Below are 17,568 nucleotides of genomic sequence, written 5' to 3' on the forward strand. Positions count from 1 at the left end.
TCCGCTCTGCCCGCCTTGGCTGCTCACCCAGTACAATCGGGGTCGATTCTTAGTGTTCCCAACTGCCAGCCTGGGGTTCAGGGTCCTGTGTCTGCCAAGTCAGCGCCACCCAGACACCTGCCTTCCGTCTCCCCGGTCCGTCCCGCGGTCCCTTCCTCTCTCTCTCTCTCCATTCTTACTGAGCACAGTCCCGTCACGGCCGTTTGGTGGGTTCGAGGCGGCGGCAAGAGCAGACGATGGGGCCAGGCCACCACCTCCGGCCAGTTTTCTGACGCGCAGTCGGGTCGCCGGGGAGACGGGTGTAGGATGTGAGGGCCTCGTTCAGGCGGCGCACGCGGACTGTTCTGCAGCCACAGGCCCGGCCCTGGTGGACGCCGCCCCTGGGGCAGCTGAGCGGGGACTCTCCAGGCCAACGTTCTCTGGGTTTTATCTACCTATTTTTTTCAACAGCGGGCAATTAAAATCGCAAACACTAGCTGTGGACATGGGCACACCCCTCCCCCTCCTGAGTCACGCTCGACTTTTCACTGCAGCCGTGCGACGTGGACTTGATCTCTGCAGAATGCTCCGCAGCAAAGTTACGAAGGTAGTTCCTTGCATAAGTTTTGTTTTCAAACACAGAGGTCTTTATATTTACTCTGTCGGTTACTGTTTAGTGTCGAACGGTTTTTTCCCCCCAAGTGGCGGCCAATTCACCCGACACTGTGTCCGGGAGAAGCCATTCCTTTCCGACATCAAGTGCCATTCCTGTCACTCAGCTCACCTGGGTTTTCCCTAACACCTCTTCAGACCCGGGGCCCAGGGCGGGGTTCTCTGGGAGTGGGTCTCCAACCATATTTGGGAAGCGTGTCTTAGAGCCTTGATGCCCAGGCCGGCCTGAGGGCCGGCAGCATTGGCGTCACCTGGGAGTTGGGGAGGAGGTAGAACTCTGGGGGTTGGTGCCAGCCCTGCTGAATCGGATCGGGGCGGGGCCGGGCAGTGCGCGTCCACCAGGCCTCCAGGTTGTGCTGATGTTGGCTGCTGCGGTTTGAGAGCCCCTGAGCGTGCAGCGGGGCCATGCCACCGAGATGACCACAGACGGCGGAGCTGTCTTGGCCGGTGAGCAGTGAGGCAAGCCTCGTGTTGAACTCACTTTCTGCAGCTCTGTTTTCCGGTCTGGTGTCAGGAGAGTGGGTCACAGAGTTGCCCAGGGACACACATATACAGGGCAGGAAGTCACGGCACTCTTGGGGCCTCAGGGAGGGCCAACTGCTGACGACCCGCTGGGCCCCTGCCTCGCACCATTTGGAACAGAAGTCGGGTCACCTTCTGGCACCCCACCTCCTGATTCCTCAGCAGTCCCAGAGTCGGTGGCCTCTGGGCTGGGTTCCACTGTGGGGTCAAGGCCGTGACACACCCAGGGGCTCTTCCCTCTCGGGTAAGCTGTGGTCCCTGGCTCCGGGCTCCTACCAGTTTCTCCCTCCTGCTTGTCATAAGGACCACCTGGGGCCTCCATGGAGGAACCTGAGAAACCAGCTTAACAGCTGCCCACGTGATCCCGCTCAGCAAAGTGGGAGCCTCGGTCCAGCGTGGGCACGAGGGGCTCGGGATAAGTGGGAAGGGAGAGACTACGATGAGGGTCTCTGAGTTACCGGCCCCTGGGCTCGGTTGCCTGTCCGTGGGTCTCCTTCGGCCCTTCCAGCCTGCCCGAGGAGTGATTTCTCGTTCACCCAGCCGGGGTGCCGGGAAGCAGGACAGGTATTTTTTGCTGCCAACTCTGTGGCCTCACCCTGGGCTGTGGGTGGCAGCGAGCGGGGTCAGGAGGAGGTTACCACACCCAGTGTCTGGGGTGGGTTTTGTCTCCCTGTCGCCGGCACTGAGGGGTTGGTAAACGCAGACGCCCCCATGTAGGGGGTGGGGGCGCCCCTCAGAACCCCTCCAGGGATTTAGGGCCTGAGTGAGAGAACCTTCTTCCTAAGCTTCCCTCGTCTTGGCAGGAGGGCGTTCGCTTGCAGATTTTGGATCCTTCTAGAAACGCGCATTCCTGGAGGGGGAGGGGCAGGATCTGGAGCAGAAACAGCTGAAAGAGTTTGCTAGAAAGTGTTTCCCTCGGGTGGGGCAGCACCTGGCACGTCCGGACACGTGCCGGACCGTGAGGACGCAGGATCGCTGGACCAGGTTGCGCGGCCTGCGCGGGGGCTGCGGGCGCCCGGCCGCGCCCCGGCGCGCGGATGCGGGCGCCACGCGGCATTTCTGCGCGCTCGGACCTTCCCGGTGAGGACGGCGCGGGGCGGGGGGCGCGCGGCGCTGGGTTGGGGGCCCGGCCTGCGCGGCGCCCCGGGCCTCGCCTCCCGCCGCGGGCCGCACCGCCAGCGGGGGGCGCCTGTGGCCGCGCCGCCGCCCCCGCCCGGTCCTGCCCGGGTCCCGCCCGCGGCCGGCGCTGCGGACACACGCGGGCGGCGGCCGAGCCGAGCGGACGCAGCAGGTGAGCGCGGCGGCGGCGGGGCCGGGTGGGTCCTCGGCCCGCGCTGCGGGGCGCCGGCCGGCCTGGGGGTGTCCGCCGGGGGTGGGGGGTCCGCCGGGGGGCGTCCGCTGGAGGGGTGTCCGGAGGAGGTGTCCGCCGCGGGGCGGGGGTGTCCGCTGGGGGGCCTGCGGGCTTTTTGTTCTGCGCCGCCAGGCCCCCCTGGGTGGAGGGCCGGCTGTGGGGCCAGGCGGCTGGCCGACCCCCCCTCCCTCGGTCCCAGGCTCTGAGGGGGCAGTGGCGGCATGTGGGCCCCCTGGGACCCCAGCCCCGCCCCCTCCGCTGCTTCTGCTGACGTCTGGGGTGGGTCTCAGACGCACTCTACCCCAGCCCTGCTCCCCTCATAAGCCACTGTGGGGATCCCGGCCCAGTTAGGCCCCAGCGGGCGGGAATGGGGCTCAACCCCACTCTCTGATGACAAGGCTGCGACCTAGAAGAGGGACACGGCCCTGGGCGGCCCTGGGCCCAGCACCCCCCCCCCCCCCCCCCCCGCCACTCTGTTGGGACCCCGGACAGTCGGTTTAGGAGAGGCGCCCCACCCCCCCTTCAGCAGGATGGGTTTGAGCTGCTTGCGTCCAGTTATAGGAGGATTTTTTTCAATAAATACACAGTCCCCCCCCCCCCCCCCCCCCGCCCCGCGTTTGCCGCCTCCTGGTGAACCCATCGCAGCTGGAAACCAGTGGTCTTGATCCCTGACGCTGGGGGTGGGGGATGTGCAGGGCCCCCTGTGTGCATCGTTCCATGCCTGTTCCATGCCGGTTTATGTCAGGCAGTGAGCATCCCCGATTTGGGAATGGGGGAGGGGGGCCCGACCGGCCCCACCCCTTCCCCCCCACCTCCCCCTCCCCCCCAGCCCGCAGATGCTGGAGAAGACTGTAGCTAGGTTTGGAGGAAGTCAAAAGTTACACGGGAATTTTCTGCCCTGTGGGGCTGGCTGCCTCTAACCCGTGCTGGTTCTGCTGGTTCGAGGATAAACTGGTCTGTTTAAAGTAAAAACACCTCGAGGGGAGAGGCTCAGCGAGGGCCAGACCGAGGCTTGGGGCCTGAAGCGGTGCGGTCACGGCCGGCAGTGAGCAGGACCCCTCACTAGGTAAGGGGGGGTGTGCACAGATGAGCGAGGGGCAAGGCTTCAGGCCCCGGCTTGGACCCCCGCTGGGAGGGGCCCCACACCTAACGCTCATCTGAAGGTGACGGGCAGAGCTGGTAACCAGGCCTCTTTGGGGCCGGGACGTGTGGCCTGGGGTGTCCCCTCACGTTTATTCCTTGGGTCCCCGCTCTCGGTGGCGTCTGGACTGGCCTCCGGTTCGGGGCTGAAACTCGGTCGGGAGCTTCGTTTAGCAGAGAGGTCTGCAGGGTCCGGGGGTGCGGCTGGCGGCCCTGAGCTGGTGGCATCTGGACTGGCCCCCGGTTCAGGGCCGAAACCCAGTTGGGAGTGTCGTTGAGCAGAGGTCTGCAGGGTCCGGGCGTGCGGCCGGGGGCTCCGGTGGGCAGCCGCAGCTTTCACTGGGCAGGCGCCCTCACCGGACAGGGGCATCTTGTCCACTGTGGACCTGGGGTAGGGCTCTGGCCGCAGGGATGGTGAGGAGGCCATGCAGAGCGGCCGGCTGAGCCTGGGGAGCAGAGCTGGGTAGCCTCACGGGCGGCAGGCTGGGTCCGCAGGGTGCCTTCTGGAGCCCCCCCTCCGGCGCTGATGCTCGGGATCCCTAGATGCCGGGGGTCCTCTTCTCTCAGCCCTCGGGCCTTTCGTGGAGATGGGCGGGGGAGGTGGGGCCCTTTCGGCCTCTGAGGCCAGGTGGCTTACAAAGCCATTCCCTTAGAGTGTTGGTTAGATCCTGTGATGAGTTGGGCTGGGGTTGTCAGCCCAGCGATAAGTGGGGGAACCGAGGTCATCAGAGGTCTCATAGCACGTTAGACCCGGAGCTGGGCCTGGGGCCTGGCTTCCTGGCCTTCCCGTGGTTCTGGAAGGGTCCATTTGAGTGTACATCAGGAGGCTGACCCCACCCAGCAGGCAGAGTCTCAAGTGGGCCTGTGAAATACCCCCCTGAGGGCAACACACACTGCCTCCTCCCTCCCTGCCCCCTCTCCCGCCCTCCAGTTCCTGCCCTGTCCCCCTGGGCTGCTCTGGGGCTTTGCTGCTGGCCCCACCTCCCCGACCCCTTCCCACCGAACAGGATTGCTGAGGGGGGTAGTGGCTTATGTTGACTCCAGCAAGGGGGCCTCGAGAGGCCTGCGGAGTCAGATGTGGTCTCTGCCCCGCTGAGCCCACTGACTAGGAGCGGAGACAAAGTGGTTGCACTTTGACCCCAAACACCCCGGTAGAGAAGCTCACACAGTGGCAGCCCAGTCTGTACACTGGGCACCGGAGAAGGACGAATGGGGAGGGGTCTTCACTGGCGTGTTTTGGGAGGTAAATCAGGTGGATCGTGTTCTTATTTATTCACGCTTTGGGTATTTTCAAAATTGTCTGGAATCAGGAAGAAAAGCAAAGCTTTACTCTTTCTTTGTTTTAGAAAAGTTTCAAGAGCAGTTCTGCTTCTGAAACTTGGAGTTGGGTTTGCAGGCGGCGTCAGGCGGCCAGTGTAAACGTCTGAATTTGATAGGGCGGCCAAGGTTTCAGTGCAAATTAGCTTCAAAACCCAGCAGAACAGCCCAGAACCCAGGCGGAAGGGCTTCTGTTCGGGCGGGTCGCTTCCCTCTGCTGGAGGGCTATCCAGTGGGTTTGGTCAGCGGGTGTCCAGTGGCCAGGGTGATGCTGGCCTTTCTCAGGGGCACCAGGCCAAGGGCGATGGCGGCAAGGTCAGTGGCGGTATCTAGACCCCGAGCCACCCCCGTCTGGGGCCCAAAGAGAGGGGCTTCCCAGGCCGACGTGCCTGGCCTGGTGGGGGCTGTGGGCCTGGAGGCGCGTGGACGCCACATCCTTTGGGGTCCTCGCTGTGGAGTCTGCGTTTGTGGGATCAGCCGGCAGGCCCCTCCTCTCTGCTCCCTGCCCTGGGAGCGCCGGTCCCTCCCCCCGCCCAACCCCCTGCTCTGCCGCCGCCTCTAAACCCATCCCTCCAGTGCATCCCCATGTGTGTCTTAGGATGAGCCCAGCCCCCTCTTGGACAGCTGACGTCAGGAGTCTCAGCGCTGGTGGCTCGGGCCAGGGACACGGCCTGGGGGCCCTTCCCACATCAGGCTCTGGATTCGGGGCATGTGTCTTCCTCTGCTGTTTGGATGTGGGCATTTGGGCCTCGACAGTCACTTTAAGAGGGGCAAAGAAAGGCAGAAGCTGCAGAGAGTTCCCAGCTCTGCACTGTCCTCTGCCCCCGTAGAGGGGGCTCCTGGGGGCCCTGCAGGGTGGGGTGGCGAACACCGGGTCAGCGCCATTGCTAGACGTGGAGAGCCGGCAGGAAGCCCAGCCCAGCCAGTGGGTGCGCTGGGGGTCACCCCTCCAGTGAGGGACCACCTGCCGAGTGAGCGCCTGGGAGCAGCAGGCCAGCTGTTTGCAGAGGGAGCTGGTTTTCGGTTATTAAATGACAAAGGCTGTTATTTGCAAGCTCTGAGGTCTGGGGGACAGGAGCACAGGCTCTGGAGGGGACCCCTTGGGCTGAGTCCCAGCTCAGCATTTCCTGGCTCTGTGACTGTGGCGCAGTGCTTCCTCAGCCTCTCCGCGCTTGGGGTTCTCTCGTGTATAAAATGGAGACAATGAAAATACCTATCTCAAAGGCCGAAGAACGGTTCCAGGTTAAAGGAGACCAGAGATGTGCAGTTTGTGAACTTGGGCTGAAAAACAGTGTCCGAAGGACATTATCGGGACAGTTGATGAGACTGGGTATGGACTGTGGAGTAAAGTATTGTATCAATATCAGATGACCCGATACCTATTACCACGGGCCCTCGTTTTTGGGGAAATACGCACCGAAGTATTTACGGGTTACCGTATAAGCACCCCACTCAAATGTTAAAGAGAAGCAAATCTATGGACAGATAATAAAGTGAGGCAAAATGGTGCAAATAGGCCAATCCGGATGAAAAGTACTGTACTTTTCTGAAAGTTCGAAATTATTTCAAAATACGAAACTCCGGGACGATGCCCATCTAATGGTATGAATGGAATGACGTTGGTCCCTGTGACTTAGAACATCAGCTGCTGTTGTTACTTTTGCTGTTTATCTTCATTCCTGCCGGCGAAGTGTATCTCATTGTCACAGTGACGTGTGTAACTATTTCCACTTCACAGATGGTACATGTGAAGTCCCGAGAGGTTAAGGGGTTTGCTTAAGGCCACACAGCAGTGAGTCCAGAGCACCGATAGGTGGACTGCTGAAAAGTAACTTCGGGTTAATTGCCGGCGGTGTCCGAAACCGGGAGGGTGTCCCTAAGGCCCGGATTTCTAGTTTCCTTGCGGACTCAGAAGGCCACATTCCAGTGTGGCAGCTGCTGCTGCGTTCTCAGTGCTCTCCACGGAGGACTCGGGCCCCGGTGCGCCCCGGGGCCCTCCCGCCCAGCCGGCCTCACTCGTCCGTGTCCCATCTGTCCTCTGGGGGCTCCATGTTTACTGTCCTGGGGAAGTGCCATCGCATCCCTGATCCCCGGGTGCCAGGCCCCAAGGCTTGGGTTCTTCCCCTCCCCCACGATGCCCCGTTCGTTCTCCCCTCCCCCGCCAGCTCCTCCGTCCAGAGGGCGCTGCATTGCACCCCGTTACTGGGTTGTGCTTGAGCCGTGTGCATGTGCGTGTGTGTGGCGGGGGGGGGGGGAGGGCTGCAGGGGAGGATGAGGGGTCAGAGCATTGTGGCCCCAGCCTGCTGTGTCCTGTTCCCTCCTCAGTCCTCCCTCTGTCCCGCCTGTAGCCCTAAGCAGTGCGCCTGGCTCTTGGAAGGGGTGCGGGGTGCCTGTTGCCCGCCCTATGGGGAGGGTCTGGGGGGCGGGGCTGGGCTGCAGTCTTCCTGTGGGTTCGGTGTATGGAGGTGAGTGGTTTTCTCCCCTCAGTCTCTGTTTCTTCCTCTTTAAAGGGGGGATATACCCCCTTCTCGGAGGGTGCTCAGGATTGGGGGGCTGGCACGGCAGCCTTGGGCAGGTGGAGCTCTGCACACACGGCCGTGAGGACTGCTTCACCCCATGTTCGGCTGTGATAGCCCCGGCTCCCCACCAGCCTGGGTGCAGGGTCAGCGGGTGTCCGGCGGGGACAGGGAAAGCCAGTGGGTGCAGGCGGCGGGGAGCAGCGGGGAGCGGGCGAGGCCGGCCAGACGGGGCTCGCCTGGCCTCGTCGCTGCGCCTCACGGTCCTCGTCTCGCAGAGCAGGGAACAGGCACAGTGAGGGTCCTGGGAGGAGCTCAGCTCGGTGACTCTGGTGCGTGACAGATCGGGAAACTGAGGCTCAGAGAGGCAGTGCGACCGACAGAGGCCCCACAGCCAGGCAGCGTCTGCCTCCTGGGCCGGGCCTCCAAGCCACATTCCTGGGGGGGTGGAGAAAGCTCATTTCTTAATTTTTAAATGGCTTTAATTTTGTGTCAATTATAGAAATGACTCACATTATTGAAAAATCAGAAAACAAGCAATGCAGAGAGAAAATCCCAGAGTCCGTACTCTTTGAAGTAACCGTTAACATATGGGCCCCCGGCTGCCAGATGGCGTTTTTAAAAACGTGACAAAAAGTGCTGAGCACGGCCACTTCCCTAATTGTCGCCTGTGTGCCGGGCTTCGCGCGTGGAGCTGTGGGGGTTCTCAGACGCCGGGCTCACCCCAGCATTTGGTATGCGGGGAGCCTGGTTGACTCTCGCTGTCCCCTGTGACGGTCGTTTAGGGTGCTGTCAGTATTTTCGCATTAGAGCCCTGCACCAGGTAGTCAGTGGGGAAGATTAAGATGGGGCCACGTCTCAGCTCCGTGGGGCCCGCAGAGTGGACTCAGGCTTGCGGTCAGAGGATGAGAAGGGGAGGGGCTCCCCCAGAGGGCTCTGCCAGGAGAGGGGTTACGATGCCAGCCCAAGGCTGGCACCCTGAGCCTTTAAGCTCCTGTGGGGGAGGTGTCGGAGGAGGAGGTGGCCCCTGCTCCGTGCTGGTAAGTGGTGGGGGGGGCCTGGGGTTGCCTTTGAGAGTCGAGTCGTGCTGGGTGTTCAGGCTGCGAATGGTGGGGGAGGGGTGGGGAGCGCCCTGCCCCCTGCCCCCATCCCCACCCCATCGCAGTGGGGAATGGGCTTGAGGCCGGGTCTGTGTTTTACCAGCTCTGAGACCCTGGGGGGAGTGGCCTCTTGGGGCCACACATTCCTCAACTGTGAGAAGGGACCTAAAAATGACCCCTTGGTTGCTGGAGACTCAAATGAAAACACAGAGGCCGGATTTCAGTGTTTCAGAGTCTCACTGTGGACAACTTGGACACACGGAGGAAGACCGGAGCATTACCAACCCGCGTCCTCCATCCATCCTTCAGGGGCGGGGTCCCCCCCCCGCCCCGCCCCTGGCAGACCTGAACCCCCCACCTTCTCCCTCCAGGCCCTGATCACTTCCCCTGTTTCGGATGTAGGATCTTTTCCTAGGAGGGGAAGGCACAGGGAGAACACACCCACAGCGTTATCACCGCCTCTAACACTTACCGATGCTCCTTAAGATCTACCTGGCCCTTTAGCCTTTGCGTTTCCAGTGGTTTGATACCCCTAGCTCTACATATTTTTAGATTTCTTTTTGAAAAGCTCCAAATGCGGTCCACACGGTGCGAGTGCTTCATAGATTTCCCGGGTGTCCCTCCATCTGTGGGGGGCTGGACGGTCCTCTCCGTCGTCGTTCCCTGCTTGTTTTGGGGGGCGGGGTCCCTTCCCCTGTGATGAGCTGCCTGTGGTGTATCCCGGGTTCCTGGCCCCCTGAACCTCCTGCGTGTTAGAGGCTGTAATCGGCAGCCTCGCTCTAACTCAGCTTTGATTTTTTTTTCTCGCACAAGAGCGGGTCAGAGGTGGGGGTGCTCTCGTCTGCGGGGTGCTCGCGTCTGCGGGGTGCTCGCGCTGTCTGCTCGCGGCTCTTCGTCGTGCACGCGGCCATTGGCGTTCAGTGGCTCTAAGGGAGGAGTGGTTCTGAGTGTCACAAACACTCCGTTCTCGCCCGGTTGTGGTGCTGCCGAGTTTGAGGTTGGGCAGAGGACTTTGTCTCAGGCCTCTGTCCTTTCTCGCGTTTACCCGTTACCCTTCAGTTACGTAGTAGTGTATTTCGCTGGTTAAAATTAGAGAACAGATATAAAGAATGATAAGAAATTAAAACCGCCGAATTCCTGATCATGCCTAAGATTTGGAGTACGTTCTTCCAGGTTTCCTTGAATGCAAAAAAAAAAATACATATATTTACATACATGTGTATATCTCTGTACACACGCACGTCTGCGAGGCGGAACTTCCCGCAAGCCCCGGGGCCGCCGGTTGCGCGGTGGGGCCTCCCCCCCTCGGAGCCGGTAGGGAGCGGCGTGGGCTTCCTCCCTCCCCTCGTGCTTCACCTCGGGCTGGGCGTGGGCAAGGACCGGCGTCCGCCGATGTCACCCAGCTGCCAGGTTTTTCAAAGGAAAAAAGGACCGCGGGTTGGCAGAGCCTTCGCTCCCACATCTGCTCTTTTAGGATTCTCCGCGCTTACTCAACACGCCGTCTGACCCCGGCTGCCCCTTTGCTGCTCCACGGCCCTGCGGCCCAGGCTGGGCAGGGGCTGGGCCCGCGGGGGTCATGGGAGCCAGCCCCCTGCCCCCTCCCCCCCGCGGGCCGCGGCACCCACACGGCGTAGGGTCGTAGGGTCGTTCATCCCGCCCTCTGGCTGGGAACGGGGACAAGCAGCAGCCCCGTGGATTCCAATCCGGCAGAGGGCCGGCCAGTAGCTGGGCGGAGCCGGGGCTGTTAGCGAAGATGCTGTTTACTCAGCTCGCGTGTGTTTGGTGTGGCTTTGAGGCTCACCCCGTCACCCCTCAGCCCTGCTACTGATGATCAGGAGCCCGAAGGCCCTCGTTCCATCCTCTGACTTGTAACCGATGGCCCCATGAGCCCCCTCTGCTCTGGAACCCCAGTTTCCTGCCTGTTAAGAGGAGGGGTGAGCCGGGCACCTCCGCCTGGGCCCAGCCTGGGTGGGGAAGGGGCCCCAGCACACCCAGAGCTGACAGCGGGAGGAGGGGAAGGCAGAGGGGCCAAGGTGCGTCAGGGCCTTGGAATGTCACCCCACCCCCACTGTGAGAAATCAGTCGGCCCACGAGGCAGGGCCCGCCTGGTGAGCTCTGCTCCTGTGTTCTCACTGGGGGAGGGGGGGGTCTGGCACAGAGCAGTTCGGCAGAACCGTCACCCAGGCGTTTGAGTGCCTGGCGCTGGGGTGGGGCGGGTCCGATGGAGGAGGAGCGGGGACCCTCACTCACGCCGGAGCAGGCTCTGTCCCATCCTGGCTGGGGCTGGGGACCACTTCCAAGGTGGCCCGGTGTCGGGGACGGCTGGCTGGTGCTGGCTCTTGGCAGGGACCTAGGGCTGCGAGAATGCCCTCACCCGGGGCAGCTGGCTTCCCCCGGCCGAGGGATCCAGAGGGAGCGGGTGGGGGGGAGCCTTGATGTCTTTCATGAACCCTGAAGTCACACGCCATGCTTCTGCAATATCTCGTTGGTCGTCTAGGTAGTATGGCAGGGTACGGTATGAGGGCGTGGACCCTGGCCCCAGGGTCGTGGAGGCTGCCGCACAAGGTCAGGGATGGTGCCTGCAGCTCCTGCTCACGCCCTCCTCGCCTGGGGGGATGAGAGCCGCCCCCTCCCATCCGCCCAAGTCCCAGGATTGAATCTCATTGGACCACTTTGAGTCACATGCCCAGTCCTCAGCGGACACTGGTCACGAACGAGCCCACCCCAGAGGGTCGAGCCCACCCCAGAGGGTCGGTTCCCCGTAAGAATAGGAAGCTGTCACCAGAGTGTACCCGGGGCGTTGCGGCCCAGAGGAGGTGCTGGGTGCGGACTGGAGAAGGCTTCCTGGAAGAGGCGGCGTTTGTCCTCGTCTTGGCAGGATGAGCGGCATGTTGGCCATTCTGGGTGGCAGAAAGGCCTGAGCCCCAGGCGTGGACAAGAGGCAGCTGGGTGGCAGGTCAGGGACATCAAGGGTGGAGAGATGAGTCGGGCCGCCCGCGGGGGCCAGGGGCGGAGCCCAGGCTCGGCTCTGCTCAAGCACAGAGGAGCCATCGAGGGTCTTTGCCCGGGGCAGCCATGCAGCCGAGGCCGGAGCGAGTGTTCGGCACGGAGATGCCGCCCTCCGCCCGGCCTCCCCTGCCTGCCGGCTTTGACCGCGCACGCCCCGTGCGCCTTGCCACGTGCCCCGCAGCCTGCCGAGGGCTGGGTGACATGGTCCTCACTCGCAGATGGGCTGCCGAGGTCGCTCGGTGGGGGGCCTCTTCGTCTCACTGGGATCCGGGGCTGGCCTGGGGGTGAGTTGCCAGCCCGATGGCTCAGACCCCTCTCTCGGGGTGTGGTGAGACCCTGACTCTCCCTGCGGGAAGAGGAAGAGGCGCCGGGCGTACAGAGAGCTGATTCCCAGCTCACGCCCCTGCCCAGAAAGCTCCCCGGGTTCACCGCGCGCCGAGGCCTCGGGGCTTCTTCCCGGGGGGGGGGGGGGGGGTGGTGGCGCGGCCTCTGGCTTCGCCGAGTGGGGTCAGGCTGTTGGCTTGGCGCATGCGTTATTTGTCCTGTCTGTCACTTGGCCGCCCGACGAGCCCGTCCGCCGTGTTCCCGACGCAGTTCCTTTCTGCCCACCGTTTCGTGGCCTTGCCACACTCTGCAGCCTGTGACTCCCACGCTCCAGACAGAAATGGGCCGGGCCTTCTTCCCGGCCTGAGACACCCCCATCTGGGGTCCCCTCCTTCAGGGAGGCCCCGGACCCTCCCCAGGGGGACGACGTCTCTCCCCTGAGCCGCGAACGATGTATCTGGCCTTCAGGGATGATCGTCTGGGGTCTCTGTGCCGGGCCATCGGGTGGCCACGTCCTAACCTGGGAGCCCGGACGACAGTGCTGCATCCAGGTCACATTTTCGTTCCCAGCAACCGGGAGGGGTCCTGCCTGCTGGGGAGAGGCCGTGCTCGGACAGCGAGCGAGCAGAAACCAGTCTTCCCTGTCTGATGCTGAGGGAGAGTTGGTCCGGCAGGTTTGGGAGCAGCGAGTCCCAGGGCTCGGAGACGGGGCGGGGCACGCTGCCGAGGAGGGTGGTGTGCCAGTCGGAGCAGCCTGCTCCCCGGGGAGCCTTTCTTGCTCCCAGGAGGGCCGTGGTGTGTGTGGCTGAGGGCACAGGACAGAGTCAGACAGCCCTGAGTTTGAATCCAGACTCAGTCTTGTCTTAGCTGTGTGTGCTTGGGCAGTTGACTGGCCGCTCCGACCTTCATAAAAGAGGGACGATAGGACCCCCATCACGGGGCATGAGACGAGGCCGAGCATGAGGCCAGCACACGGTGTCCACACGCCGATCGTGTTGGCCTGCCTGCTGGGACCGATGGTCGGCGTGAGGGGGGGCTGGGGGTGAAGCCAGTCAGCAGGGAAGCATCTGACCACTGCCTCCCCTGAGGAGAATTCTGGAAGGGAGGCCTGGGGCGGGCAGGAGGTGTTAGCTGGGTACCTTGGGCTCCATTCTGCACTTTGCTAGCAAATGGCAGGGTTTACCGTCAGGATAAAAGGTAGAAAACGTCCCCAGGACCCCACGTCCGGGCTCAGAGGGCCCCGTGAGGACCCCTTCCGTCCTCCTGGGAGGAGGGCTCTGCTCCCTGCTTCCCTGCCCTCGCCAGTCTGCTGCAGCCTCACACTGAGCTCCCCGTGATCCCAGTGGGGAAACTGAGGCCTGGCAAAGCAGAGGGGAGCCGGGGCGCAGGGCTGCAGGGGTCTTCCGGGGGCTCCGGCCGTTCGGCCTGGCCCCAGCATGGGGCAGCTGTGGACGGGGGGTGCGGCAGGCCTCTCAGAGGTGGGGGCCCGAGGCTCAGGGCGAGGCGCCGAGCCGGGCTGCCCTCGCCTCCGAGTGCTCAAGCTGCTCACTCCGTGCCTTTTCTCTCTGCCTCCAGCCGCCGTCTCGGGGCTTCTCACGGAGGATTCTGGTGCTCGTTTCATTTTGTACTTTTTGAAAATTGTTCCAGCTCAAAGCTTCCAGTTTCCGTGAAGTCATTGGAGACAGGCGCGCGGCCTGACAGCCCCCCGACATCCCCCCACATCCCCCCCGCATCCCCATCCTGTCGAGGCCTCCGCCGAGGCTGGGAGAGGGGCCCCCCGCACCCCGAGGGGCGCTGAGCGAGGTTCAGCGTTCGCGGTTCTGCCCGCCCGCACGGCCAGAGCAGGAAGTTGTGGGTTCCAGATGTGACTCACTCTCATTAGGCAGCCGGTGGAAGGGGCCTTCACATGTGTGAGCCTGGATGCTGGCCCAGGAGGGGCAGGCGAGGCCCGGGCCACCTCCACGCCGCCTCGGACCCTGGCCCAGCCGCCCAGGGGCCCTGGAGGAGAGCCAGGTAAAGGGGGGTGTGGGGAGGGGCCATCTGTGCTCACAGCCCGGGCCTAAGGGGACCGCCGGACAGCGTCCGCCGCCGGGCGGCCCTGGCCTGGGAGAGGGTGGACGGGGTCTGCACTGGGCGTGAGGGAGGCTCTGAGGGCCTCCTGGGCAGACGGCCGGGCGGGACGGCTCCTGGGTAAAGGACCAGAGACAGCTTGTCACCGGCCTTCCGCAGCCTGGCAGGAAGGTGCCGTTTTTTCCACGGTGCAGTTCGCTTGGCCCGTTTCTCCTGGAATTCTGTGAACCGTGGACTTGCGCCCGCGTCCTTGTCCTAGGCTGTGATTTCACGTGTACAAGTGCACTTTATTTTTCTCAGCGACAGTAAGAATCAGTGAGGGAAGGGCGATCGAATTTATTTTATTAGGTTAAAAAAAATAAATAAACAACCCAAACTCTGGAAGTGATGCCAAGAGACAGGAAAACCAAGCTGCCGCGGGAAAACGGACTAGGCTCCCTGTCCCTCCCACCCCGAGGCCCGGGGACGCCACGTGCCGCTGGGAGTGGTTCCTTCCAGATCCTTTTGTATGCTTATCGAGCACGTGCACCCGGACACAGGGAGGAGCAGGAGCCTGTCTTCCTTGTCAGCACACGGGGTTCAGGGTCGCCGGCACAGAGCAGGGGTGGGGGGCTTCCTCCCTGGCCAGCCCTTGGGGGAGGTGGGAGGGGGAGGAAAGCAGAGGGCCGGGTGGGCCTCCAAGTGACAGGCCCCCGGCCCCCAGGGCCTAGACGGGCGGCCGGAGTATGGGCGGGCTCTGCCCGGAGTGGCCATGTGACCATGGGCTCTCACTAGTAGCCTCGGCCACACAGGGGCGGCGATGTGACTGGCGACAAGCCCAGCCTTTCTCGGAGTGGGGGTGCTGCTCCCCGGGGGGCCCTGAGGTGGTTTTAGCCTGGCTGTGGATGGACAGGTTTAAAACGTGATAGGGATTTATTCTAACGTGTTTAATGTGTACAGGACCAAAAAGCCTGTACGTGACATGGGACCTTGAATCTGTGACTTGATGAGTGTGTTTTTTTGCCTCGGACAAGGTTAGAGAAGATGCCGAGGAGAGAAGCGAGGAGGCCTGAGGGGAAGTGTGAAGTGCTTGGCCCTGCAGGAAGTGTGGGCGCCGGGGCCCCTCCCCGGAGGCCTTTCTGAGGCCTTCGGTTCTGCCCACCTCCACTTGGGCCCGGGCTTCCTGGGGTTTTCCTGAGGTGCGGGTGTGGGGGAGGGGAGGCCCGGGATGCACCCGGACACTTGGCCCTGGGAAGGGGAGGTGTGAGCTTCGACGGGGAAGTCGCCGGCGGCAGTTTATGGAGGAGCGGCTGTTTACTGGAGGCCATTTTCCGGGGGTTCGGGGTGAGGGGGGATCTCGCGGGGCCTCTGTGCCAGGAGTGGGCCTGGGGAGGGGGCGCGTCGGTGGGACAGGTGCCCATGGGCCTCCGAACAGGCCGGAGGTGCTCCGCAGAAGTCCGATTTGGCGTCCTTTGGGGACGGGGCGGCCTGTGACTATTGGTTCAACCCGCCCCCTCCTCCCCCACCGCCCTGCGTGGCCGGTGTCATCCGGCCCCACTCAGTGCCCGGTCACACAGCGAGCTGGTCACCTGGACGTCCGCTCGCACATGCCACCCCTCCTGGAGCACCGCCTGTCTGCTTGGTGGCCGGGCGGGGCAGGGGCGAGGCTGAGTGGGGGCCCTCACTGGAGCGTGGGGAACCGGATTCCTCCGAGGGAGCCCCCGCCCTGGGCCCGGCCCCTCGTCCACACCCGCTGCAGGGCGGCTGGGGCCGAGTGGGCCCTGTGTTCTGGACGGGCACTCCAGTCCTGCCTCCGCTGGGAGGGTCCGCCCTGTTCCTCCCTCACTGCCGTCCTGGAGGCGGAGGGTCCCAGGTCCTTCCCCTCAGGCTTGGCCAGGCGGAGGGCGGCGCTCAGCCCCCTGGGGAAGTGTCAGAGCCTCCGAGGGAGGGAGCGGGCAGAGCGGGTCCCACTGGAGCGGGCCATGTCTGGCCTTCTGTGGGGTCGGGCCTCGGGACCTTTTGGGTGTTTACTTTATTCTTAAAAAGACCCACGTAGCCAAGAGCTGGGACTTAGTTTGGCTCGGTGACTGAGACCACTGGATCTGAGCAGCAGCTGAGAAGCGGGGGTCTTCTGGAGGTCATCGGGTCCAGCCCCCTGCCTCCTGGCAGAGCCGGATGGTGCTCAGGTGGCGGCCCGGGTCCAGGCCCACTCCGCCGCCTCCTAGCAGCGTGAGGAGCGACCTAGGACCGAGCCAGTTTCTTGCATCTGTGAAATGGGTCGCTCATGGTTCCCAGTGTGTCAGGTGGTCCTCGGGTCAAGTGGGGACGCACACTTCCTGGCGGTGGTTGTCGCCTTCGCCATCACGTGGCTGCACGCGGGGCTCTGCCCGTCCTGGCTCGGGCGGGAGGGCGGACATGCCAGCAGCATCCGGCTCGACCTGCCGCAGCCCATGAGTTGCACAAGTGGCTACGTCACGACGTTGCCCAATCTCGGACTCAGACCTGCTGGGCGACAGACGGGGCTTCTACCCCTGCCGTCCCCGTTCCCACGTGCCCCACCCCCGCCCCGGGGGCCCTCCAGGCATCGGGCTGGCCCAGCGGTGAGCCTTGGGCTGGCGGCGGGCTCAGCCTCTGCAGGTGACCCTTCTCCCCGCGACACCGGGGGCCGGTTTTTCTCCGGTCCTCTGCTTACCTCTTTGACAGGTGTCCTTCACGGGCATTTTCTGAGCACTGACCAGGTGGTGGGTGGTGTGCTGGGGAGACTCTGAGAGGACCCGTTTTGGGGTGGGTAGGACGGCTGACCTTGGGCCTGGAGAAGAGGCCCGTGGGGTTCCGGGGTTCCCCCGACACACACACCTGGCCAGTCTCCCCTGTCTGGGGCGTGTCAGGACCCCTCCTGTTAGATCCCGGCCCCCCCAGGCCTCCGTCTCACGGCCTCCCAGGCACTCTGGGCCAGGCTCGCGCCTCACAGCTCCTCCGGGCTGGTGTCCCCCACGTGAGGGCCCCCGCGTCAGGGGCCCTCGGCTCAGGAGACGAGAGGACTCAAGTGTGTCTGGTGCTGAGGCATCCACCTGGCAGCCTCCCCGTCCTCAGCTCTGTGCAGAGCCGGGGCTGGGGTACACCAGGAGCACCTCCTCTCCACGCCGCCCCCCCCCCAACGCTGACCAGCAGAAGGAACCACCCGCGACTGTGCCCGGGGGCAAAGGAGGTGACCGCGGTCTCTGTCGCAGGCACCCCAGGCCTCAGCCGCGTTTCTGGCCCCCTCGGCCCACCGCCCCCTGCCTCCTCCTGGGCCTGGCTGGCGCTGACGGAGCAGGAACGCCCATGACCCAGGGAGGTGGCGCTTGCAGTTGGCAGTGTGGCAGGCCTGGCTTTTGGGGAGCACGAGGCCCCCAGCGGGTGCATGCAGGGTGGCCCGACCCCCCTGTCGGGACCCAGCATATGCTGATGGGGGGGGGGGGTCTCTGTCTTCTGAGGTCCAGACCCTGCTCTCTGCCTCGGTCTGGCCTGGCATGTCGCAGTGGCTCGGTCTCACCGCCTCAGGCGCAACGTCCTGGGTGCAGCCGCTCTCTGCGCAGATGGGGAAACT

At 63.8% G+C, this 17,568-nt stretch overlaps 1 protein-coding gene across 4 annotated transcripts in view; it reads left to right on the top strand.

The window, feature by feature from the left end:
• Positions 1 to 2,377: 2,377 nt before the first annotated feature.
• Positions 2,378 to 17,568, top strand: part of ADCY7 (adenylate cyclase 7) — a 48,127-nt gene continuing 32,936 nt past the window's right edge. The window contains exon 1 of one of the 4 annotated variants that reach the window (XM_036231259.1): positions 2,378 to 2,464. The gene's annotated coding sequence lies outside the window, so the exon portion shown is untranslated. Of the gene's footprint in view, positions 2,465 to 13,731; positions 13,944 to 17,568 lie in introns of those variants that run through there. The other 3 variants (XR_004954185.1, XM_036231260.1, XM_016147595.2) reach the window with 3 other exon arrangements.

Source organism: Rousettus aegyptiacus, unplaced genomic scaffold (assembly GCF_014176215.1).
Source record: "Rousettus aegyptiacus isolate mRouAeg1 unplaced genomic scaffold, mRouAeg1.p scaffold_m13_p_14, whole genome shotgun sequence".
In the NCBI taxonomy this organism is placed as follows: Eukaryota; Metazoa; Chordata; class Mammalia; order Chiroptera; family Pteropodidae; genus Rousettus; species Rousettus aegyptiacus.